Source organism: Adiantum capillus-veneris, chromosome 25 (genome assembly GCF_014529385.1).
Source record: "Adiantum capillus-veneris isolate H3 chromosome 25, ASM1452938v2, whole genome shotgun sequence".
Classification (NCBI taxonomy): domain Eukaryota; kingdom Viridiplantae; phylum Streptophyta; class Polypodiopsida; order Polypodiales; family Pteridaceae; genus Adiantum; species Adiantum capillus-veneris.
The window spans coordinates 38,784,734-38,811,139 of NC_140955.1; the positions used below are offsets into that span (position 1 = coordinate 38,784,734).

General features: G+C 41.4%; 1 pseudogene; it reads left to right on the plus strand.

The window, feature by feature from the left end:
• Positions 1 to 8,129: 8,129 nt before the first annotated feature.
• Positions 8,130 to 9,160, plus strand: LOC147424744 (uncharacterized; annotated as a pseudogene).
• The last annotated feature ends 17,246 nt before the right edge of the window (positions 9,161 to 26,406 follow it).

The window sequence follows — 26,406 nt, forward strand, 5'->3', positions numbered from 1 at the left end:
CCAAAATCAAAGACCACCTCAAAACCAAGGAAACTGTAGACCAAGGAATCCCCTTTTGTGAGGAATGGACCACCCAACAACAACAATGGTAATAAGCTTAATCTACCATCTTGTTTAGGAGGAGGAGAAACCAACAAACCCAAGGAAGGGCTCAAGCCAACAAAGGAGGAGAAGGAGTAAAAAACCAATGAACCCAAGGAAGATCTCAAGCCAACAAAGCTCAAGGTACATGACGTGACAAAAATCAAGCAAATGCATATGTTCATGTTGCAATCAATTATCAGGGAGCTAATGAGTAATTTTCAATAATTTAGATCCCAATGGAGTATCAAGGTGAATATTTTATCTTTTTGAGCAATTTTGGGAGTATACATGCATTAGAAACCTCATTCTATTTGGACATCCTGATACTAACCTTACAATGGAATTAGCTACGGGTAGGAAAGATAAATCTTCTACCTCGGTGGGTGACTTATCTTTTGCTTTGGATGGTCATATGACTTCAGCTCATTTTAGGGTTTTACCCATAGGAGTCTATGAGATGGAATTTAAGGGATGGGTTCACTTAAGAAGAATGGTGCTCACTTGCATTGTAAACATGCTTCATTGAATTTTGTAAATGAATACAACTCTAGGGTTACCATTATTGAAAAGCAAGGACAACTTAAAATTGAGCTTGTAAATTTTCCTAAGTTGCTAAAAATCTATAGGAAGGATGATATGGTTTATGTTGTAAAGCTTAAGCTAGCAACAAAGAAGTCAAAACCCCTTGAACCTGAGTGGCTTACCAAATTTGATGATGAGTTTCTTGAAGAACTTTTAGAGATACTACCTAAGTGTGAAGTTGATCATATGATCCAGCTTATCCTAGGAGGTCAACCTATTGCTCAAAGACCATACAAGCTGTCAGTACCAGAATTTGCAAAAATCAAAGAGAAACTTACTCAACTTCTTGACCAAGGTTTCATTACGCCTAATGTTTCTCCATGGAGTAATCCTGCTCTTTTTAATAGTACTCTTTGTCTTTGTATTGACTATTGTTGGTTCAATCAAGTGACAATCAAGAATAAGTATGCAATATTTTGGGTATGCAATATCTATTTTCACAAAAATTGATCTTAAGTCTAGTTATTATCAAATCCAAACCTAGGAGGATGATATATCAAAGATAGATTGAACACTCACTTTGGACATTATAAATTTACAGCTTTGGACTTACAAATGCTCTAGTGACTTTCAAACACCTTATGATTGATGTTGTTTAGAGAACATGTTAATGATTTTTTTCCTTGTCGTCTTTGATGATATTTTGGTCTAATCAATGAATAAGGAAGAACATGAACACCATGTGAGCCAAGTTTTGAACTTTTGCAACAAAACCAACTTTAAGCTATGCATTGATAATGTATCTTTTTTATTGATAGAGTGGAATATTTGGGACTCATTACTTTTAAAGATGGTGTCTCTACTGATCCAAGTAAGATTGAAGCTATGGTAGCTTAGTCGACACCCAAATATATTAAAGAAGTACGTGGATTCTTGGGATTTTCAAGATGGTATCATACTTTTATTGAAGGTTATGCTAAGAAGTAATACCAATATCCTTAACAAGACTAAAGTTTTTTCTTGTAATGATCATGGACATGCTAGCTTTGAGAAACTCAAAGATCTTTGATAAATGCTCTTATTTTATGACTTCTAGATGTCATGAAGGTATTCACTATCCTCACCGGTGCAAGTGGACAAGCGATTGGTGAAGTTAGGTCTTGAGAAGGAAGACCAATAGCTTATGAATCTTGTGAATTTCATGTTCACAAGTTAATTTATCCTACATATGATTTAAAAGTGAATGGGTGAGCAAATGTGGTGCATATGCGAAGAGGGAGAAGGAGAGAAAAAGAACACAGAGTGTAGGGTGGAGCAGAGTGGCAAGAAGTAACACTCACTCTTTATTCTTCTATTATATAAAGAATAAGTGAGTAGGTCAGTGAGCTCAATGGGAAATTCACACTCAGGATGTCCATCTTGGTGCAAGGTACATGCTGCCTTTACCCCAACAACCTCCCACTTAAAGACAAATGTGTTGGTAAGTGGGTCCTACTAGCTAAACTACTAATATGTACAAGAAAATAGGTGAGACACTCTCTCAAACTATGCACATTGGCTTTCTTCCTTGGTCTCCATGTAGTCATTCTGGATCTAGTGGTAGGAAAATGTGCATATCCATGCTAGAGCCTATATGCAAATCCCACAAACACATCTGTATGGTTTACACAACTCCATGACACATTATGCTAGCATCAATCATCATAAAACTGAGAATTCCTGCTGTGGATTCTCCCACTTTAGCTTCTAAGTTGGGCCTTGATACTAACAAGTCGAACATGAGACACCCAAATGCATGAAGGAGAGGTATCCTCTCTCACTCAACTCATGCTAGTAACAAAATCAACACTATGTTGTCTTGTACTTTAGATACATGCATAGGGTATACTAAGCTACTCTAGGATCCCTGCAGTCACTAGTGATCCACAATGCATCTGAAAAGACCGCTCTCTAAGAAGTATCTGACACCCACAATCTGATAACTGTCTCACTAAGATCAAAATCTGTGTTAATTAAGAAACAAATTGCATATGTCGAAGCATATAGGATGCACCACCAGGTAATGACAAGAAAACATCTCCTACACCTGCAATGTCAAACATCAAATCCTTGGCCAAGTGCACATGACCAAAGCTCACACTAGAGAAAGTGCTAAACCACTCACGATGTGGTGTGACATGAAAAATTGCATCCTCATCTAGCAACCAATAGGGAAAAATGCCACCTCTCAAAGATATGTAAGAAAGAGGAATGCTAACGAAATGTGACATCACCACCATTGAGATGAGAAGCCATTGCTCTCGCATGTTTCAAAGCCTCACTTGCATCACACATACGTCTTTGATGTTGCCTCATACATATGAAATAGCAACGCCTAATGTTCCCTACATGACCACAATTGCAATATCGCATATATTTGCAACTACAAGACTGACGTCTCTCATGAGTTGTCCTTCATTGTCACACATGATGGATGTCATATTGGTGAATAGCGCGTTTGTAACAAAAGTGCATGGTGATGAAGCCAAAAAATGGGCAAGAAATTGTGGGAGAAAAGTCTCCTTTGCAAACCAAGAAAAATCTCAATCAAAACTCGAACCATAAATTATGCCAAAATGGCAACAAAGTGGGAGATCACTCAACCACTACACAATAATTAGGAAAAATATGAATCCTAAAAGGGCCTTGTAAGGATCCCTAATTTTAAGGGCTTAGCTAAAAATGCATGTGGTTAAGGGGGCAAGTCAATGATTGAGGATGGTTTCATATGCTTTTTTTTAGGCCCTCATAGGATTTTTCTAGACTTAAGTAGATACTAGGGAGGGGAACCTCCATTCTCTCTCTACCTTTTCAAAGAGTAAAAGGGAGAGTGACAGAGGAGGGTGGGGGGGACCAACCTTTCCCTCCAACATAAATAGACTTCTCATTTATGTGCATCAAATAACCCTAAGAATTCAAGTTTTTCAAAATTTCCCAAAACCTCATTTTTTGCTCTTTAACCCCGCACCGCCCCCCCCCCCCCCCCCCCCCCCCCCCCCCCCCCCCCCAACACCCACCCCACCCCTTCCCACACACATATTATATGATCAAAAACATATTTTCTTTCATCAAAATCTCCTTTTCTTAGCCATTCTTTCTCAAAAGTCACCCTTTTCTTCAAACTCATTGTCTCTCACTACAAGCTCCCCCATCTTCATCTACACCTTCACAATCCTCTCTCTCCAATGGTTGCAGTAGCTACAAAAACTTTTCCAACCATCTCATTCACCCTTTCATCTACACCTTCATAGCCCTCCATCTCCAATCCTTCCATGGTTGCAGCATGTATGGAAGCTCTTCCAACCTCCATGGCTGTGAATAGAAGATTTTGACATGGCTAGAGAGAGAGAGAGAGAGAGATAGTTTGACATGGCTACAAAAAGGAAGAGGCTAAATAAAGAGGGTTTGATGGTGGTATTTAGAGGAGCTACATATGAGGAATGTTTTCGGAGAGGGGGGCAGACATATTCGGAGAGGGGGGGAGACAGAGGGCTCACCTTCATGGGAGATTAGTGGAGTGCAAGGTTTTTGCATCCATGGCAAGGGGACAAGAGGTGGTTGGAATCATTTAATAGTTTTTGTAGCCATGGAGATCTTGGAGACTATGGGCTATAAAGGTGTAGATAATAGCAAAGAAGAGGTGGTTGGAAGGGTTTCCATAGGTGTTACATCCATGGAAAGCTTCACAACACTAGAGGTTCTAATGGAGAGCGGGTATTGTAAGTGTTCCAACAAAGGTTCTTGGATCATCATGCACCCTCCATTTTGCTAGATCACCTCTATTCCATAACTACATTCTTTCTTGTATCTCTCTTAAAGATAAAGAACAATATAGACGTTCCATCCACACAATAGCACAATATCGATGGTGACACTAATGTGGGATTTTGGGTGGATGTTCACCAATGGGTAGACAACATTCAAAATCCTCCCTACATTCTTGCAACATGTGGGTATAGAGGGTCATTGATGTAAAGAAGGAAGCAGATACTCTTAAGTGATGTTTTATACTTTATTTTATATTAATGTCTAAAATGGTCAATTTGTTTGGTTGCATATCCTCCATGCACATGGTCCATAGTCTATGCACGAATATGGATCACTAGATATTTGGAGCATGCAAGGTATGGAGAAATCAAACTCCTTACAAATCAAACTTGTACAATCCAAGAAGCTATCAAGACCATTCATGCAACAAGTACAAAGTGTCAACATAGAGGCAACCTCATAGAGTCCGTTGATGCTATTGTTGTAATAGAAATGGTCTATGAACTTTGAGAATAACAAAATGAGGAGAATTAGAGTGAGCATTGAGGCTACTTTGAAAACATAGAGGGTGAACTTAATTAGCGGCAGCCTTAATTAACTTGGCATGAACAATACTTTAGAGAACTTGACAACAATTGAGGACCAAATTTATGTGGAGCCGGTCCCCTCTCCAATAGGCTTTTGTACTATAGATTCTCCCATCAAGAGAGACTTGGTACAATACAATCTTTGTGTTCCTTGTGACCAAGTGATGCAATGAATATGGAAAGCTTCATACATCACGAGAATAACATAGACTTTGTAAAAAGCATTAACCATCCCCGGCCTCAGTCCCAAGGCCTCAAACACCTTCAAAGGTGGAAAGAGCTAACAGGGAATGAGGATAGGGAAGAGAAATAAGAAATAATCATAGGAGAAAGAAATAGTTCCTCCCTTATCATCACTCTTCTTGATTAGCATACATAATAGCATAGTTATAAAGATGGAGAAGATGGAAAACTTAAGAATTGGAGCATGGCTCTTGGTTGGATCTGCATTCCATAGCCAAGAGTGTTGGTGTAGGCTCTCAACTTCTCTACAATCTTGGAGAAGGAAATGGAGCTCTTGCACTTTTCACCTCACACAATGAGAGTGTGTGCAATTGTGTGTGTGTGTGGGAGAGTATACCCCCCAAGAAATCCCTCTCCTTGCTTTGGTTGACCCCCTCTTCTAGCACTAGCTTTCACTTGATTGGACCTCCTCAAGCCAGCCAATCACATGCTTAGTGCATATCAAGCAACAAGGGTAGCATTAGGACAAGTGTCCTTCTTACCCCTTTGAAAGAGAGGCCTTGATAAATGCAAACACAATTAATTAAATTAGCTAAATTATCATTGGACCCCTTGGCAGGCGAACCAATAGGCTTTAGGCACACCATGAGGGCAACATGAAGAGGAACTTGACAAGTGTCCTAGTTGCTTTCTTTATACCAAGCTTGCCTTGTGTGAGGGTGTGTGTGTGTTCTCTCTCAAGCTACTACAATGAGGTTTCGCCCCCCCTTGTGTAGAGATGTGCATTGACGTATTGAACGCCTTAACCCCTCAAGAACATTAGTCATGGATCACCTTAGCACCTTAGTCATTAAGCACCTCAAGCACCTTAGTCAGCAAGTACGACAAGCACCTCAATCTTGGGTCGGGTTCCCACCTCAAGCACAACCCTAGCTTGCCTAAGGTCAAAGGACTTTTAACACTAACCTTTGAAGGTCTTTAATGAATCTAACCCAAAGGTCTTTAAGCTCCATTAGTTAGCCTTGCAAATTTACTGAAGAGACCTTGAAGCAGGTAGTCATCGATGAAGAAGGGTTTCTTACTGATGAGGAGGTCAAGTGCTTTCAAGAGATGCTTGCAAAACATGGTAAATCCTTTGATTTTGAGCCCAGTGAAATTGGATGTGTAGATCCAAATGTTGTAGCACCTATGATTATCTTTACCGTTCCACATATGCCATGGAATTTGCATCCTATTCCTCTTCCTAAAGCCCTTCTACCACAGCTTATTGACTTGTTAAATGAAAAGATACGTATGGGTATTTTGGAGCCATCTTGTGCACATTATTCTAATCGATGGTTCACCGTCCCAAAGAAGAATGGAGCCCTGCGATTTATTCAGGACATGCAGCCAGTAAATAAGGTAACAATTTGTAATGTTGGCACAGGACCAATTGTGGACGAGTTTGCAGAAGCTTTTGCAGGTAGGGCTATATATTCCATGGGTGATCTTTACTCAGGCTATGATCAGTTACAGCTTGCTTTGGAGAGTAGAGATCTCACTACTATGCGTACTCCACTTGGGCTGGTAAGGATATGTACTTTACCGCAAGGTGCCACAAATTTTGTTGCTCACATGATGAATGGCATGAACAAGGTATTAAGAAAATTCATTCCTCACATTACTATGCCTTTTATTGATTATTTGCCAATCAAGGGTTGTGAAGAAGGTTTGAAAGACGAGGTAAAAGATCAGAGGGGGTGATGAAGCTTTGTTGCTCAACATATTGCAGATTGTGAAGCTATTCTATCTAAACTTGAAGAGGTAAATCTAACACTTTCAGGTAAAAAAAAATTTTTTGGTGCCAAAGAACTATTGATTGTTGGACATATGTGTGGGCCGCATGGACGATGCCCAAGCCCAGCTAAGGTGGAAGCAATACAAAGGATGAAGAATTCATGCACATCAGTTACTGAAGTCCGTCGTTTTTTGGGTGCTTGCGTGTTTTATCGTATTTGGTTACCTCACTTTGCTCATGTTGCAGAAGTACTTTACCAATTATTAAGAAAAGGGAAAAGATTTGTGTGGGAAGATGCCCATACAAAGGCCATCAAGAAATTGAAGAAGATGCTTTTGGATGCTCCTACCTTAAGGAAGGTTGATTATAAATGTGGAAGGCCAGTGATTTTGACGGTTGACACTAGTCCTACAGGCATTGGTTGGGCTATTGGTCAAGATGATGAGGATGGTCATAGATATGCTATTCGGTTTGGTGCAAAGGTGCTTAACACTCGTCAACAAAGTTACCCACAGGTTAAGAGAGAGCTTTGGGACGTTGCTACTGCTCTAAAATTTGACAAGGAGTATTTTATTGGAGCTTCAGTTGTAGTGGAGACTGATTGCTTACCATTGATAGGAATGATTACGAATTGCTCCACTCCGGATATTGCTATGTTACGATGGATAGCTTTCATTAAGTCTCTTAATCCAAAATTCTGTCATATTGCAGGAAGGGACAATCTGGTAGTAGATATGTTATCAAGAGCCAGGTATGAAGATGAGGAGGAGATGCTTACAGAGAGTGATGATGTGGGCTTAAAGTTTTATACTTCTTCTCATTTGCATGCAAGTTGTAGTGTTCTTGCTCGTGTTTTTGAAGTTTTTTTAGATGAGATGTACGATGGAGAGTGGCTTTTGATAGGCTATTATCTCAGCACTCTCACCAAGCAAGAGGAATGGAGTGATCAAGAATACAGGAGGATCAGGAAGAAAGCTTATGGTTATTTCCTTAAAGATGGGCACTTGTGGAAGCAGCCAAAACGTCCAGGAGGATCACCACAATGAGTAGTATGTGACAAAGTAAAACAACAACAGGTAATTAAAGAATTTCATGAGAATTTATGGGCAGGACATAGAGGAGTGTGGGCAACATTTGCCAAGATTAAAGACCGCTACTGGTGGAAAGGTATGTACAGAGATGTTGCTCGATTTGTGGAGACTTGCATGGGTTTGTCAACAGTATTCAAATGTGCGACATCGAGATGAGTTACATCCTACTTATCCATTGGCTATGCATTATAAGTGGGTTGTAGATTTGATTACTCTGGCAGTCGATATTTGGCAAATGAGGTATATTGTTCTTGCCAGAGAGGATCTCACTAACCAAGTGGAAGGAAGAGCTTTGCGTACCAAAGCTATAAGTTCAGTATGCAAGTTTTTGCTTGGGATGTGATTTGCCGATATGGTTGCATTGGAAAGATTACTGTAGATAGAGGAGAATTAGATGCAGATGAAGCTTATGAGTTCTTCGACCGGTTGGGAATCAAGTTGGCTCTTACTACAGCATATAATCCGGAAGGTAATGGAAAAAGTGAAAGAGGACATCCGCCTATTGTTAAATCTTTGGCCAAGGCTTGTAGAGGACGAATTGGTGATTGGCCTAAACTTTTACCTTTTGCTTTATGGGCTGACAGAACTACTCATAGCTCAGTCACAGGATTTATGCCATTTGAACTTATGTATGGGCAAAAGACAATCATGCCTATAGAAGAGACGATTGTTTCTTGGACCATACTGCCATGGGAATCAGAAATGTCAACTGAAGACTTGCTTGCTATTCGCATTCGGCAGCTTGAAAGAGCCAAGAAGACATTGACCAAGCAATAGATAAGCTCAAGGAGGCACGATTGAAGAATAAAGCCGCATTTGACAAGAAGCATAGATTGAGACCATATATTATCAAAGATGGAGATTGGGTAATTGTTTATGATAGCAGTTTGGAAAATCAATATTCGGCCATGTGTAAAATGGTTAAGAGATGGTTTGGACCTTATGTTGTGCTGCACGTTTATGATAATGGAACTTACAAGCTTAGAGAACTTGATGGCACCAAGCTTAAAGAACCCATTGCAGGAAAGAGGATCAAATTATTCAAGAAGCGAGAAGGACAGGTGGTTCTGGGTGATATAGATTCTGGAGAATGCCAAGAAGATGATTAGATGTATTCGCTAGAAGAAGCTTCTGGCGATACTTTTGCTTATGATGAATAGTAACCTGAAGACGGTTGGCACATGCCGGAGGATGTGCAGGTTCAGAGGGGGTGGATGTCGTGATGCTCCGCCTCCACAATGTGAAGCTCTGTCAAGACATGACTTTTGGATATTATCATTCCTTAGGTGGAATCATCGTGATTGCAAAGACATGCTCGACATGGTAGTAGAAGAAATTTATATCAAAGGTGTACACTTCAAGAAGCAAATCAATTTTCTAAAAGTTCTTTTTTGTCAAAAGTATGTCAAGAGAGAGTCAAGAGGGTCCCCATTTCAGATCATCGATGTCGCGTGCTTCAAGTGATTGCAAAGCTGCTTGTTTGGAGGATCATCCGTTCGAAATATTTTGATGTGATAAACTACGATTAGCATGCTTTAGTTGACATGCGATGGCTAATAACATGGAGACAGTGAGGATGCTACAGATAATAGTGCCTTGGTCATTAAGAATGTGCTTAGCATTGCCTTGGTTTCGTGTATGCCGAGAAGTTCGAAGGCAAGGCCATGAGTTGTGAGTGTGAATGACCACTTACATTATGGAGCTATTAATAAAATAAGGCTGGATAATAATATTGAGGAGTTGACAGGCTTAAGAAGAAAAGCATGGCACCGTCGACAGCAAGCGATAGAGGAAAAAAAAAAGCAGGTTGACGAGTCAGAAGAGGGGTCGCTTTTGGCGGGCGAGGGCGACCAATCGAGGATCAGGGCGGAGTTTGGCGACAACAAGTGCCACTGAAGAGCCAAGGGAGGAGCTTTTGGGCCAACGCAAGGAGAAGCAGGAGTTGAGAACGTCTAGTGGTGAAGTCGGCAACTGCAGAATCGATTGAGAGCCAGGTGTTGGAGTCGGCAACTGTAGGAGTTGAATAGCCAAGAGCAAGGGCTCTCATACCCGAGAAGCTGGTGGTTGGGTCGTGAGCAGGCTTTGAAAGTCCGCTTGCTGGATAAAGGTGGTACACACTCTTACAAAGGGAGGCTTGCCATGCTCATCAAGGTCACATCGAGTTAGTGTCAGGAGTAGGCGCTCAGACAAGCTGAAGGAACCCACCAACAAGCGGCCATTAAAGCACAATTGAAAATAATGAAGGCTAACACGGGTTTCTTTTAATAAAAAAGATTTCAAGGGTTCTTTCTTTACTTAAAAAAGTAAACAGAAGGTGGTTCTTAAGATTACTCTCGGAACAACAGAGAATTATATTCAGACATTTGAAGTTTATTTTCCTGAAGAGATGGTCCGAGGGCAAAGTGAGTGCACATGAAGGTGGTCGGGAAGAGCAAGGGAAGGGCATTGAGGCCATACAGATTTGGCATTTGCACTTCCGCTCATAGCCTTGGCGAGTTGAAGAGCACTTGTTGCCTATTGCAATCAAGTTACTTTTTTGTATTCAAATTTTAGTTCATTTAAGTAATTCAATTCAAGGTGTTCTTTTGTGCTATATTCTCTTGAGGTGTGCATCTTTCTCTCATCGTTTCCCACAGCGAGCAGCCCGCCGGTGCTGACCCGGCTCAACTTGTGAACAATTTATCCCCGACACTGCTCCTGAAGTGGTGATGGAGGAGGCACCCAAGGACAAAAAGCAAGGTAAACCCAAGGGACCCTCATATAAGCTTAAGTCTGACATTGAATTAGCTACAGATTTAAAGAAAGTTTTTGAAGAGCGCATTCTTAATAGCAAAGTGGAGCTCACATTGGGTGATATTTTGGGCATTTCCAAACGTGAGTTTCATGAGGAGATAATTGACATCATCAAAAGAAAGCGGCAGATACCAATTGAACAGGAGTCGGAGTCAGTGAAGAGCAAGGGGGTATGCCACATTGAAGCAATTTTGGATGACTCTGAAGAGTATTTGGCAAATCTTGAAGAAGAAGAAGAGTCGAGGTTTGTGGTGGTGTCAAATCCAACCGTACTTGAGGTAAGGCATGCTCATTTCAATGAAGATGAATATAATGAAAGTATACCAAGGAGTCACTTTTGAAGGACTCATTGGGCAAGAGCAACAACCGAAACTGTTGTGAAGCTTGGCGACATAAGAACCGGTCTTAGCACTCATAGATCATGGATCGGAGATCAATTTGATGGCTAAAAGCTTGCACAAAAAGGGGAAATGGCCTATTGATGTGGACCATGGTTGGTGGATTCGAGCTGCCAATATGCTTACAGGCGACTTCTATGGTGCTTGTGCCAATGTTAAGGTAACTGTAGGGGATGCCTGTGATGAGAAAAATTTCTTTATACAGGAGCATTCCTCTTATCCTTTAATTCTGGGGCAACCATACATTACGGCTGTGCGATTGGAAACCAAAGTGTTGGATGATGGCTCAACCTATACCAGGGTTCGGAGCCGTGATGGTAAGAAAGTAGTACAATTCTTGACTGTATGTGTTGATCATGTGAGGAATAAGGATAGTCTACGTGATCATCCAATGCCGAAGATACGCAAGGAGTTTAGAGAACACAGGTTTGCATAGGATTTTTTCGGAGTGCCATTATAAAGCGGGACTATGGTGGTACAAGTGAGGAGAAGTTCTTGCAAAGAGAAGCTTTCTCTTTGGGGTTTTTGGGGTTAACATCTGAAGGTTCAGTCTCTTTCAAAAAATTTAATGATTTGCCAAAGTGGGAAAAACAGTATGTTTCAGGTATTCAAAGTGAGTTGCAGGGTTGTGATGTGCTTGAATCCGATGATGTGATTTCAGGAGTCTTTGAAGAGGTATCTTATGTAGATACTATGTCAGAGCTTGAAGAGATCAGGCAAAACAGGTTACAAAGCAGAACTGAAGTGGTCAAGGTCCATTCAATGGACATGTATGATGAGTTAAGTATATATGAAGCCCTTATGCATATTGAAGATGATTCAGGTGAAACTGTTGAAGCGCACGTAGAGACAAAATACAAGACTGTTGCAAAGAAAGTGAGGCCAATGGCTACACCGCTGCAAGAAGGAAGTGATGGGATGATCAAGGAGGCTTCTCGACAACCTATACTCAGAGATCCAAAGAACATAGGATATAAGTTTACTAAGGAGACACTGCAACAACTGAAGGTTGGAGAAGACGGTTTCCTCAATGAAGAGGAGATCAAATGTTTTCAAGGTATGCTCAAAAAACATGGTAAAGCTTTCTCTTTTGAGCCAAGTGAGATTGGGTGTGTGGATCCGAGTGTTGTTTCACCAATGGTTATTTTCACTATTCCACATATGCCATGGAGCTTGCGTCCTATTCCAGTTTCGAAAGCTCACTTGCCAAAGCTTATCAATTTGCTTAATGAAAAGATTCAAATGGGAATCTTGGAGCCATCATGTGCTCCGTATTCTAATCAATGGTTTACTCTTCCGAAGAAAAATGGTACATTAAGGTTCATTTCGGATATGAAACCAGTTAACAAGGTAATAATCTGCAATGTGGGTACTGGCCCAATTGTGGATGAATTTGCTGAGGACTTTGCAGGTAGATCTATTTATTCCATGGGTGATCTTTATTCAAGGTATGATCAATTCCAATTAGCTTTGGAGAGCAGGGATCTTACTACAATGCGTACTCCTCTTGGTTTGGTAAGGATGTGCACTCTGCCACAGGGTGCTACTAATTCAGTAGCTCATATGATGAACGGCATGAATAAGGTATTAAGGGACTTTATCCCACATGTTACTATGCCTTTCATTGATGATCTACCAATTAAGGGCTGTGAAGAAAGCTCAAAAGATGAAGCAAAAGACCAGAGGGGATGCCGACAGTTTGTTGCTCAACATATTGCTGACTGTGATGCTATACTAACGAGGCTTGAAGAAGTTAACTTAACACTTTCAGGTCAAAAATCAACTTTTGGTGCTAAGAAGGTCTTAATTGTGGGACATATGTGCAGCTCTGAAGGAAGAAGGCCAAGTCCAGCAAAAGTCGAAGCAATCCAAAAGATGAAGGAAACATGTTCTTCATTTACTGAGGTTCGTCGATTCTTAGGCGCATGTGTATTCTATTGTATTTGGCTGCCACACTTTGCTCATGTTGCAGAGGTGCTGTATCAATTGCTACGAAAAGGTAAGAGGTTTGTTTGGGAAGAAGTTCACACACAAGCTATTAAGAAATTAAAGAAGATGCTTCTTGAGGCTCCGACCTTGAGGAAAGTTGATTATAAATGCGACAGGCCAGTTATTTTAATAGTTGACACTAGCCCGACAGGTATTGGATGGGCTATAGGTCAAGATGATGCTGAAGGACACAAGTATGCAGTGAGATTTGGAGCCAAGGTGCTCAATGCTCGTCAACAAGGATATCCACAGGTTAAGAGGGAACTTTGGGGTGTTGCTACCGCTCTAAGGACCGATAAAGAATACTTTATTGGAGCTTCTGTTGTGGTAGAGACAGATTGCTTGCCATTGATAGGGATGATTGCAAACTGCTCTACTCCGGACATTGGATGCTACGATGGATAGCCTATATTAAGTCTCTTAACCCTGAATTTTGTCATATTGCAGGTAGAGATAACCCTGTTGTAGATATGTTATCAAGAGCCAGGTTTGAAGATGAAGAAGAGATGTTGATCACAAGTGATGATGTTGGTTTGAAGTTCTACACGTCCTTTTATCTACATGCCAATTGTGGAAGTATTGCTCATGTTTTTGAAGTCTTTTCTGAAGAGTTTTATGATGGAGAGTGGCTTATGATTGGTCGCTACCTAAGTACTCTCACTAAACAAGAAGGATGGAGTGATCAAGAATTCAAGAAGATCAGGAAAAAGGCATATGACTATTTCTTGAAAGATGGACATTTATGGAAACAACCGAAGCGCCTAGGAGGGGTACCACAACGAATTATTTGCGACAAAGCAACTCAACAGCAGGTAATTAAATACTTTTACGAAAGTCTATGGGCTGGACACAGAGGAGTCTGGGCAACCTTTGTCAATATTAAAGACCAATATTGGTGGAGAGGTATGTACAAAGATGTGGTTCAATTTGTGGAATCATGCTTAATATGTCAACAGTACTCTAATGTTCGACATAGAGATGGATTGCACTCCACCTATCCGCTGGCTATGCACTACAAGTGGGTGGTGGACTTTATTACAATGCCAGTAGGAGTGTGGCAGATGAGATATATTGTTCTTGCGAGGGAAGATCTTACTAATCAGGTTGAAGGCAGAGCTTTGCGCACCAAAGCTACCAGTTCAGTATGCAAGTTCTTGCTTGAAGATGTTATCTCTAGGTATGGATGTGTTGGCAGGATTACTGCAGATAGAGGCGAGCTGGATGCAGGTGAAGCTCGAGAGTTTTTTGCTATTAAACTCGCTGTCACTACAGCATATAATCCAGAAGGTAATGGAAAAAGTGAAAGAGGACATCCGCCTATTGTTAAAGCTTTAGCAAAGGCGTGTGAAGGACATAATGGTGATTGGCCTAAACTCTTGCCATTTGCTTTATGGATTGATCGCACTACACACAGTTCTGTTATAGGATTTATGCCATTCGAATTGCTGCATGGGCAAAAACCCATTATGCCTATAGAGGAAACAGTTACGACTTAGACCATAATGCCATGAGAAGAAGGTATGTCTATTGAAGACTTGCTTGCTCTACGTATTCGCCAGCTTGAGAGGCGTCAAGAGGACATTGAACAGGCTAAAGAGAAGCTTAAAGAAGTAAGATTGAAGAACAAGTCAGCATTTGATGGTAAGCATAGATTACGACCACATGCTATCAAAGACGGTGACTGGGTACTTGTCTATGACAGTAGCTTGGAGAACCAATACACTGCTATGCAAAAAATGGTTAACGGTGGTTTGGACCATATGTGGTTCTACATGTTTTTGATAATGCAACGTATCAATTATGTGAACTTGATGGAACTATGCTCAAAGTGCCTATTGCAGGGAAATGGACCAAGCTATTCAAAAAGCGAGAAGGCGAGATTGTTCTTGAAGATTCCCATTCAAATCCACCTTCAGAGGATCATGTTATGTATACATCAGATGATATGTCTGATGATGATTTTAATGAAGCTAATTAAGTGCAATTGGCACAGACAGGAGGATGTGCAGGTTCAGAGGGGGTGAATGTCGTGCCGCTCCGCTTCCATGATGGAAAAAAGAGTAAAGAGAAGCAGAAAAAGTCTATTTGAAGCTCACACATTTATTGAGCAGTGACCAGGGCTCGAGAACAAGTAAGGAGATCCAGAAAGTGTATGCTTTATGTGGTTATGAAGGCCTAAGCGTAGAGATTTTATGCTTGAAGAAAAAGTTTTACATGTGAAAGGGCTCTTAGGACATATAAGGCAACTTGGGTAGAGGAAGACATGTGGTCAGTGGTAAAAAAGAAAGTGTGTGGGAGACTTCCCATCTCTGCATGAGGGAGGCCGAAAAAGTCCTATTCTGGAAATTTTTTGTAAAACAGGTTTTTGGACAAAACGAGCATTTTTTAGCATTTTTGCATCTCACGCACAGAGGCTAATTCTGCACCGATTAGGAGATATTCAAGTTTTCGTGCTCTGCTGTATTAGCGGGGAGGAAGCCATAAGCTTGGAGCACTCTAATCTTAAGCCAAGCTTCCATAGCCCACTCTCATCCAATCTCCCATAGCCAATCTAATCAAAGACACCATAAGCCACTCAAATACAAGCTTCCAAGCCACTCTAATCATGGAAGGAGTTTAAATAATGTAAGCAGCGGTACTGTTAATGATAATCAAGCTTCACGATCTTGTTCAAGCTGTTAATTTCAAGCTTTGTCTACATTCATTGTGTCTGCTGCAATTGTCTTCCTCACACCTCTCACAACCAGAGGCCCCGCGCCTTCCCGGCTCAGCTTTCGAATACAAATCCCCCGACACCGTGCATCTTGGTGGGCAAGGGGGTTTTTCCTTGGCACAGCCGCTATTGCAAGAAAGCTCTTGCATGTGGGGGTTTGGGTGTACCAAGGAAAGACATTTCTCTGTCTTTCGATAACCTGCTTGTTTTTTTTAATACAGGTACTATGTTGTTAGGTTCACCACCTGTTTGGGGGGAGAGAGAGAGAGAGAGAGAGAGAGAGAGAGAGAGAGAGAGAGAGAGAGAGAGAGAGAGAGAGAGAGAGAGAGAAGGAGATAACGTTGCAAGTCATCAGTGAAGAGGAACTTTGCAGTCGAGTTTGTAGATCAAGGTCGGTCACTGCAAGCTTGAAACTAGCCGTGCTGAAGCTGTTTGGTGTTGAAGCCTGCAGAAGTGCGTGAACCTGTGGAGGACGAATCCGACTGGTGTACGAGCGCTAGCAAGGCCGACTCTGGTTGGAGAGAGCTGGGCTGGCGCGAGCATGGCCGACTGTGGCTGGAGCGGGAGCGGGGCTGACTGTCGATTCATGCGCCCCCAAGGGTAGCCCCTTGCCCAGGGGTGGGCTGAGGCTGAAGGATGAAGGATGAAGAAGATGAGGCGCTAGGGTTACAATTCTCCGAGAGCGAGAGAGAGAGAGAGAGAGAGAGAGAGAGAGAGAGAGAGAGAGAGAGAGAGAGAGAGAGAGAGAGAGAGAGAGAGAGAGAAGGTTCATGCGAATATTTTTGGTCTCACTTTTCGCATGAACCTTCTCTCTCTGTCTCTCTCTCTCTCTCTCTCTCTCTCTCTCTCTCAACATAGAAAGGGATAAATCGGCATTTGAACATATGTATACAAGTATCAATAGGTTAATGGTGATAGTGTCCATTGTGTGTGTGTGTGTGTGTGTGTGTGTGATGGAGGGATGTACATATATCAGTGGTACGAGTGAGGGGGGTGGGGTGGGGGCAAGTCAAGGAAAGTGGGGCCATGCTGCCATGAGAGAGAGAGAGAGAGAGAGAGAGAGAGAGAGAGAGAGAGAGAGGAGGAGGAGGAGGATGAGGAAACAAAATTGAGAGATCTGTAGAGAGAAAAAGAGAGATAGGAATAGAGAGAGAAATTAAGAGAAGCGGGGATATAGAAGTGGAGAGAGAAGAGATAGAAATGGAGAGATAGAGGGATAGATATGGTGAGGTAGGGAAATAGAGAGAGAGAGAGAGAGAGAGAGAGAGAGAGAGAGAGAGAGAGAGAGAGTACACTTTGTACTCAATTGTGTTGAGCTCACACGTGTCATCTTCACAAATACATAATGAAATTGCCAAGACGTGTAGGCTTTATCACCATCAACTTCTTTGTAAGAAAGGTAAATTTAAAGTTATTGATGTGGAATTACACTAAACCTATGGCAAAAAGGGGGGGGGGGGGGGGGGGGGGGGGGAAGAGAGAGAGAGAGAGTACTTTTCTTAATCTGCTCTAATAAAATTTGACAAGAGCGAGAGGTTTGAGGGTAAGAGGGGCCATGCCGCCCCCAAAGGCGACGCCGTTTTACAAGTGAATGTTAAGGCTCGTAGCCGTGTGATTTTGGTCGAGGGCAATGGCCTGCGGCTTAAGTTGTGCCAAGCCATCACTTCAGGCTCGAGGAAGGTAAAAAACTTATGAGGCTTAACAACTAAAGAAGCTTAAGGAGAAGAGAGAGAGGCGACATTTGAATTTTTATTATCCACTTTGCAAGAAGAGTTAATCATGCGTACATTTAATATTTTGTTGGCCTTGGACGACTGTAGCTTGTAGCTGGGACTAGTTTTGGGCACATTTCTTTTGTAGAAACTCTAGCAAGATGTTCATATGCTTACTTTGAGTTAAGAGGTAAAACTTAACAATGCAAAAGGGATCTAAATGCAAATTAAGAGGGACATGTGAGAGAGACAAAAGAAAGAAAGACACTTTCTTTTTCTTTTCCAGGTCGGTGGTGATCAAGCCTACAAGATGTTTGTGTGTGTGCCATGCCAATTGAGGAGGGTAGAAGACGTGTTGACCAAGCACATGTTTAGAGGGGAGGAAGGGTATCTACAATGTCTCCCTCTTTGTCTCTCTAAATATTTCTCTCCCTCTCACCTTGTAGAGCTTATCACCATGTACAGAGTTCCTGCATAATGTCCTCGATTCAAGACTAGAGGTCAAGCACATATAGTAGAGCCCACACCTGCGCTGATTATCAACAAGGGTATTCTTGCAAAGACGTTGGTAAGCACAACATGCAGCACACACTGCTGCAACTAGGGTGATAGGGAAAAAGATTTGTATAGAAAGAAGCCTGGTACAAGCTATTTCCATAAATGTGGTAGTGATGTGTGTGAACACTCTTAGGACCATTGACAGGAAAAAGGGTAGAGCAAGATAGTGCCTCTCGATAGCTCGCCTACATCGTCAAGAGCTCGAGCATTCCTATCACTCAAAGGCTCTTGTTGGCATCACCTGGCTGTAAGTGAGGGCACTTGAGTCTGGAGAGGACATTAGAGTGTGTGTCCCCACGAGTATATATGCCTTCAAGCTTGTAGACTTATACACACATGATATCCAGAAGCTTTGGTACCCCTTGAACATAGCATACCTACACACATATATGGTGGCAAAGAAACAGATACGAGAGCAAGAAAGAGATGGAGAATATTCACTTAAACACCAGAAATATAGAGACCATGATGACCCGATGAGATTCACTTCATTTAGAGAGTGTACAATGATGATTTCTTTTGAACAAAAACCTCGTCCTGTTGCATTTCTCCCGTGCCTTCTTGTATGCTTGCCAATGCAAAACCTCAAGCCAATACCCCTTCTCTGGATCTTTGAAGGGACCTTCTTACAAAATGAGTGGCCACCTCTCAGATGGAATCCTCCCAAACTGCCCCGCTCTCTTTCTTTCCTTTGTTCTGCTCGAGATCAGTCCCCCTTAATCTCTCTTGGATTTGGCTCCTCCCCTGTGCGCTATCAAACGGTCCTTCCAATCTCATGTGTGCCCTACCACCTTCCCTACTCACGGCCTCAAGTCCCTTGCAATTGGCGGTCTTTTTCCTACCAATAGTGCTCTTTTACTACCCTTTTCATCCTCTTGCACACCACCATTTTCCCCTTGTTTGCTAGCGCTCCAAGACTTCCACACAGTAACGTTTTTTCCTACTACCCCCAACCCTCAAGACAGTTTTCAGGTGGCGCCCATCAGCTTTTGCATACCCTGTGGCTTCCCTTGCAAGTCGGCCACCTTTTCTTGATCTCTCCTCGGTCTCTGAAGCCCTTGAGCTCAGTCTTTAGAGCTTTCTCCTGGCCTTGCTGGCGACTCCCCTCTTACACACCAATTACACGCCTGCCCAGCCTCGGTTGCATACTGGCGAGCCCTGGCTCTCCTTCCTTGAAGCCACTCCCTTGTCTGGCTGCTTTGAGAGCCCTCTCTCGGCCTTCTTTTCCTGCTCATGCCATGGCGGCTTCGATCCCCCTTCACGCTTCTACAACGCCGTCTCCTGCCTTTCGGCTTCACACTCTCCAAGGCTAGCACCCCCTTTATGCCTCAAGTTGGCGCCAGTTTCTTTTGTTCTTGCCAAGCCTGGTTCGAGAGCCTCTTCTCCACCTGCTCGTCCATGCTCCGTATGCTTTCTCTGGAGGTGACTCCACGTGAAAAGCCATCTCGTTGACTAATGCAAAAAGACGCATTTTTTGCCTCTTTAAAAATAAACTAGAAGGTGATTCCGACGAAAAGCCTCAAACTGCTTTTAGCCTCCTCCCAACCCGAATATTCATCCTTCATTGCCTTCTCATAAAAACTTCCACCCACTTGGCACTTACAGAGTCAGCAGTACCCATTCCGAGTGTTCAAGACTCGAGCTTCCATGAGCTACCTCTCCTTGTTGCTCCACCACTCTCTTTAATTGATAACATCCGATCTCTTGTGGTAGCTTATTTTTAGCTTACATTTCACCCACTTCTTTTGACTACTCGGTGTCCGGGTTTGCCTTGCATGATGACCAAATTCAAGCTTTGAAATGCGTCGATCCTTGATCAAATCGGTGCCAATGAGCTCAAGTTTTCAAGGTTCCACCTAGATGCGCCTTGAAGCAGCTTTAATACTTGCATCGGCATTATGGAAGTGGCCGACCCTAGGATTTCCCTTCTCTCAAATGCACTCCCTGAGAATAATCTCGAATCGATCATCTTTGCCGAACCCTCTAGACCCTCAACTTTAACACTAATGGACTCTTGCAAACGTGGTCAAATGGCGAGTTATAGACCATAGCCAAGAGCACACATCAAAAATTGGCATTGCCCAGCACTGTACAAGCAACCATAGCACCCTCAAAAGTGGGAAAAACAAGCACACTATATATACATGGGCTGGTAAACTTCAAACCAAAAAACCCGTATCACCGTGAGGGTATTTTTCTCCTTACTAGGACATTTTCCCCCCGGTGCATTGTATATATGCCAATGTAGGACTAACTTACCTTTCTATTTTTCACACTAACAATACACACTCTATTGTGTGCCTTGTGCTTCTTCATCTTCTCTAAGTTCTATGTGCATCCTTGCAACTCTAATTCCAAAAATTGATAAATTGGTATCATAGCCGGTTGCATCCTGTCGGGCATAGTTGCCACTGTCGCCAACACCTCCTTACTGACTTTTTCCGAATGGGTGATCTTTAGTGCATGACAGCAAGTAGAGCAATACTTAGGGCAAGAGGACATAGCTTGGTGTGCTCAAAATTTTGATTCGGGCTCATTTTGGCCTTCATTTCCACTATAGAAAGTACTACGCAGGTAATTTCATCGTTTAGTTTTGAATTTTTGTTAGTGAATTTTTTTGTAGAATAAGTCTCCTACAGTTCTCTTGAGGTGGTGCTACATAGCCAGGGATTTCATTAACGTGTTCACAAATGCTTGAACACGTTAATAACATGTGTTAATAACTTAATTTATGTTGTGATCACATCTATATTCACACAACTTTGGCAATGGCCGGCGGGCCCACCGGGAAAACTCAAAGCTTGACGGGCTATGTCATCACTATATAGAGCGGATGATTAGGTGCATTTTTAGCTTTTTGAGAAATATTTGGAGTGTTTACAACTCTTGGTTGCCAAGGAGGGTCCTTTTGGGAAGAAGGTCCTTATTTTAGGCACGATCTTCTTTTCTCATAGGCTCACCTAAGGCTATTGAGACACTAGTCTTTAGTTCTTTGAATTGTGGCCTGACTGTGGTTCGTAGATAATACCTGCAGAGATTTAGGAACAAAGTTGGAGGTACTTGAGCTTGTTTATATTTGAGAAACACAGGTAATTTACATGTTTCTTGCTCCCTCATGCTGCTTTATAAACGATTTGATGGAGCCAAGAGTCCTACTTAGGGACTAGTATTGGTTCTTGATATTTGATATGTTTCATGTTAATCAAGGGTCTATTGTCTTATACTAGAGTATTGGGCAAACATAGATCCTTCGTTTGATTGGTATAAGTATCCCTAATTGGGTACAAAAGACATTTTTCATTGGGTGTGCAATGTGCATTGTATGTATGCTATCAATTTCATGTATCTTAATTTGAAAACACACATTTATATTGTCTAAAAACTACTTGCATTTACCATGCATGCTATGATACTTGAGGTTAAATAAAAATTGATATTGGATATTTTAGAGAACAACAAAACTATTAATTAAAGTTTAAGTAGGTCTATATATTTGACTTTGCATGCAAAGTAAGTTTTTAAAATAGTTGAATAATAAACACATTACTTGAATTTTTTAAACACTATATGTTTGTGTAGAGATGTACGTTTTTGTAATACGTGAGTATTTTTGTTGGTACTTTAATTATGTATTCGTTGTTCCATGCTTTCTTGAATAAGTTATCTGAGATGCCTAGTGATAGAAATCAAATTCAAACTAGCAAGAAAAAAAAGGCACCTGGGATAGAGTGGCAATAGGCAATTAACAATGGTGATCAATTCATAGATCGGGAGTGTAAAATATGCCATACAATAGAATTTGGTGGGGTACCTCGACTAAGGGAACATTTTCTAGGTGGACCCAAGAAACAGGGTTGCACATGTAGCCACCCCAATGCAACTTCAATATTCAAATGCTTGAGGGAAGAAATTTAAAATAAATAATCAAAGAAACATTACACTTGATAGCGTGCAAATGAGAAGAAAAATGAATTCCTCTATAGCCTTGCACGAGCCACACCATCAGAAGGAAGAACTATTGCATGGCCGAAAACACCAGTGGTGGTAAACACCTGTAGAGATTTATGAAAAACCCTATAGGCATGGAACGCACTCAAAATCAGGAGAAACAAATGACATCATGACTAAGCTCGTCTTGTGGAGATGTCCGTAGAGTATCCATAGACGAAAGACAGAGAAGAAATGAAGAAGTTATGGCCACTCGAACATGGAGGTGTCCTTTCTCTTACTGAAAAATGAGTTCTCTAGAAGTTGTGCAGGTGTTGCAGCTATTAAAATGGGGGATTTATTATCCCCAATATTTTTCTATCTCTTCTTAGGCAACAAGGTTCTCTCCTCAAGAATCTTTTAATTGGCTCCTTTTAGGCCTTTTTTGGGTAAAAAATGAGATGTCAGTGACCCCTTGACCAAGGAATGGTGTGGGGGCAAGTGATCAGGGACCAAAATAAGTGGCCAGGCACCCCTCCAAGTAGTTTGAACTCCCAAAATCCGCCATCCCCTTCCCCATGAGCCCACGAGCCCCCATAGCCAAGCCTTGAGAGAGCTCCGCTCTCTTTGGTACACCTATAGTGGGCACCCAATGTGCCCTATATACCCCCCACTTTCCCATTTCCTCTTCTCATGTGGGATAATCTCCCTGCCACATAGCAACCTCCTCCTCATTCCTCCCAAGCCCAAAACATTCCAGCTCTTTCCCCAAGCATAAGAACTTATCGTGCAATTTTCCCTAAGGTATAACTTGCTGCTCCGGTCACCGAATGACGCACCGTAACACACGGCTCGAAGCCCATCACCTTGGCTATCTACAAACATGTAAGACTTTAAAAATTTTAATTTTAGACCCCAAAGTTGGCCTAGTTGCCCTTGTCGCATGCACTTGCATTCACTTCCTAGGTTGAGACAGCCTGCTTAGGATGCTCATAACTCACGATGTACAAGTCCGATTCACGAGCTATAAGGTACGGCTAAAAATACTTATTAAAAACCATATTTTGGAGTCTCAGACAACCCAGAAAATCAATATTCAAGCTTGGAAAAATCACACCTTTGTACATGAATTTTTACATGGTCGCTTCCAAGACTTGTAGGGCTATGTACACATATATACATGAGGCTAGTTGGGAAGATTTTTGGCATGACCTAGTGACTTTATTATTATCCAAAATTCCTAACATAGCTTGCCAACTCCTGCTAGCCTGTTTGATCATTCATGACAAGCAGAGGTTTCTAGGGTGAACAACTATTGCAGCTCATTCCCAGAAACCTCATTTTCATTCCCAAATGTCTCCACATTGTGTTCCTCTACCAATAGCATCTCATCTGTCACAATTGTCATCAAACGTGCCTAGTATTTCTATAGTCTATAACCATTAACATAATATTTATGTTGTGCACCACTCAAATAAGCCAACTGATATGTGCCATTATTAAATTTGTTCACAACAATAAAAGGACATTCCCATTTGGTTTGAAACTTCTTTTGAAAGGTATTGTTCAACTTACTATTGTATCGCAATACCAAATCACCCTTTTCAAATTTCTTATCCTCCACGCATTCATTGGCTTTTAGCTGAGCCTTCTTTGACACTTCCTCATAGTAGCTTAAAGCTAAAAATCTATCCAATTGCAAACATTGTGAATCCAATAACCTTTTCTGCAAGGTATCTGTTTGCTCTTCATCTCCCAATGACAATAGCTTGAGTGCAGGAATCTCCAATTCAATTGGCAATAAAGCTTCCTTGCCATAAAGGAAGTGATAAGGAGAAGATCATGTGCTCGTTCTGATAGTAGTTCTCTAGGCCCATAATGCACAAGGCAACTGTAAATCCCAAGTCTTCCCATGTGTCTGGGCCATCTTTGTCAAGATCTTTACCAACTCTCCATTGAATCTCTCATTGAGACCATTGCATTGTGGATACTAACGAGAACTGTACCTATGCTATATATTGAGCTTCTTGCATAAGAAATCGAACAGCTCCCCTCTAAATCCTGGTCCTTACTGGTAATCTTCTTGACCGCCTTGGCTTCTGGCCATCATGACAAATAATCCACTGCTATCAAAATGTAAGCATTTCTTTTCCTAGTCATAGGTAAGGGACCAATAGCATCAAGACCCCATTTTTCAAACACATTAAAAGCTATAATTTTTTGTCGCAATTCGGGCTTCAAAATTCTCTTTCCCATCTTTTGGTAAGGAAAACACGACTTGCACCAATGGTTAACATCCCCCTAAATGCTTGGCCATACATAGCCTTCTTGCCAAATTTTATGCAACATGAAGGCTTCATGGAAAAATGGCCTCCACAAGATCCCTCATGATTTTCTTCCAAGATCTTGTAGATTTACTCTTTCTAGGACACACGACACAAAACCAAATCACTTCCTTTCATGTAAATCACATCATCAAGCATTTTGTATTTCTTGGCTTTTCTTATAAACACATACTTTTTGGAAGATGGTAAACCTTCAGGGAAGACACCTGTCAACAGAAAATCCATCTCCTTTGATAACACATCCCTCCCATGATATAAAGGGGAATTTTCCTTCAACACAAACACACAAGTGATCATTTCTTGGGCAGCATCATGAGCTTCTTCATTTTGAGACCTCTCAATATGCTGCAAACTCCATGCTTCAAAATTTTTGAGCAACAATTTCACCTTGAAGCATAAATTCTTCAGTTTAGGATTCGTATTCTTCCATAATCCCAATACTTTCTTCACAACCAACATGGCATCTCCTTATGATCTGTAAGCGTCTAATTCCCAATTATAAGTAAATGTGCAAACCACCTTCAAGAGCCATGTACTCTACATCATTGTTACTTTTTGCATCAAGTTTGAACCCTTGCTTTCTTATAAGCTTCCCTTGTGCATCATAAATGACAATGCCTCTTGAAGTAGTGTCATGAATTCTTTGATAAGAACCATCAAAGTATAACAATGAAGCATTAGAGATGGAAAGAGTTTTGACTTTCTTCTTTCGCACAACCTCTTCTTTAACCAAAAGAGAAGGTGTCTTTATAAGCGAATAAATTTGCCAAGGTAGCTCGAGTACTCTCTTCCACCAAAAAGGTGAACTGGAACTCTTGAAGTTCAATAACCCATCTCATCATTGTCGTTGGTATATTATTTGAATTAGTGAACGGCTCGGAAAGCAATGAATAACTGGTGAGAAAGGTGAATGACTATCGCAGTCCAAAGGAAACTAGTGACAAAAGCGTCTGCCCTAGGATTCTGGGTGCATAGTCCTGGTCGTTCTTCTTGTGCACTTTTTTGGTGTATGAGGAGAGGGACCGAGAGTGCCCTACCCGACTCCTAAAACAAAACAAAACAAAATAAAACTTTTGTAGCAAGTAGTGTCTGAATCGTCTACAAGCATAAACCATACTGGTCATCACAAATTCAATTTCAAAGAAATCTCTTTCATGAGGAGTCTTCACTCTACTAGCATATAAATAGGCTTCATATAGTGAGATTCCTTCTCCTTATGGAATAACATGGCCCCAATGGCATCATCTCCCACTGATGGATTAACATAAAATTCCTTTTCCTAGTTAGGATCTTTCATAATGGGTAGTGTAATCAAAACCTCTTTAACTTTGTCAAAAACAACGTCACAATCATGAGACCACTCCAAGGGACCATTTTTAACTTATTGCTGCAATGGATACAATAGTTGTGATGACAAAGGTATGAGACGAGACATATATTTAACCTTCTATATGAAAGTGGCCAAATGTCTGGTATCTTTTGGAGATGACATCAACAACAAAGCCTCCACTTTCTTTGGATCCGCTTCAATTTCATTTTTTGAAATCACATGTCCAAAAAGCTTCACCCGTGGCTGTGCCAAATGACACTTTTTAGGGTTCAACTGACCCCCACATACCTTACAAAAGTCATTTCAAGATTTTGAGCATGCTCTTTCCTTGAGTTGTATACACAGAAATCATCTATGAACCCTTTGACAAACTTCCCAAGAAACGGGGTAAGGACCCAATCCACTTTTCTTTCAAAAGCTCAAGGCCCATTTGTTGTCAACCCAAAAGGAAGGTAAAAAAGAAAAAACAACCCCATGGCGTGATAAAAGTCGTCTTTTTTTTGTCTTCAATAGCAAGGATAAGATGAAAATACCATGAATAACCATCACAGACACTATATCTTTCAAAACCAGCCATTGCATCTAAAAGT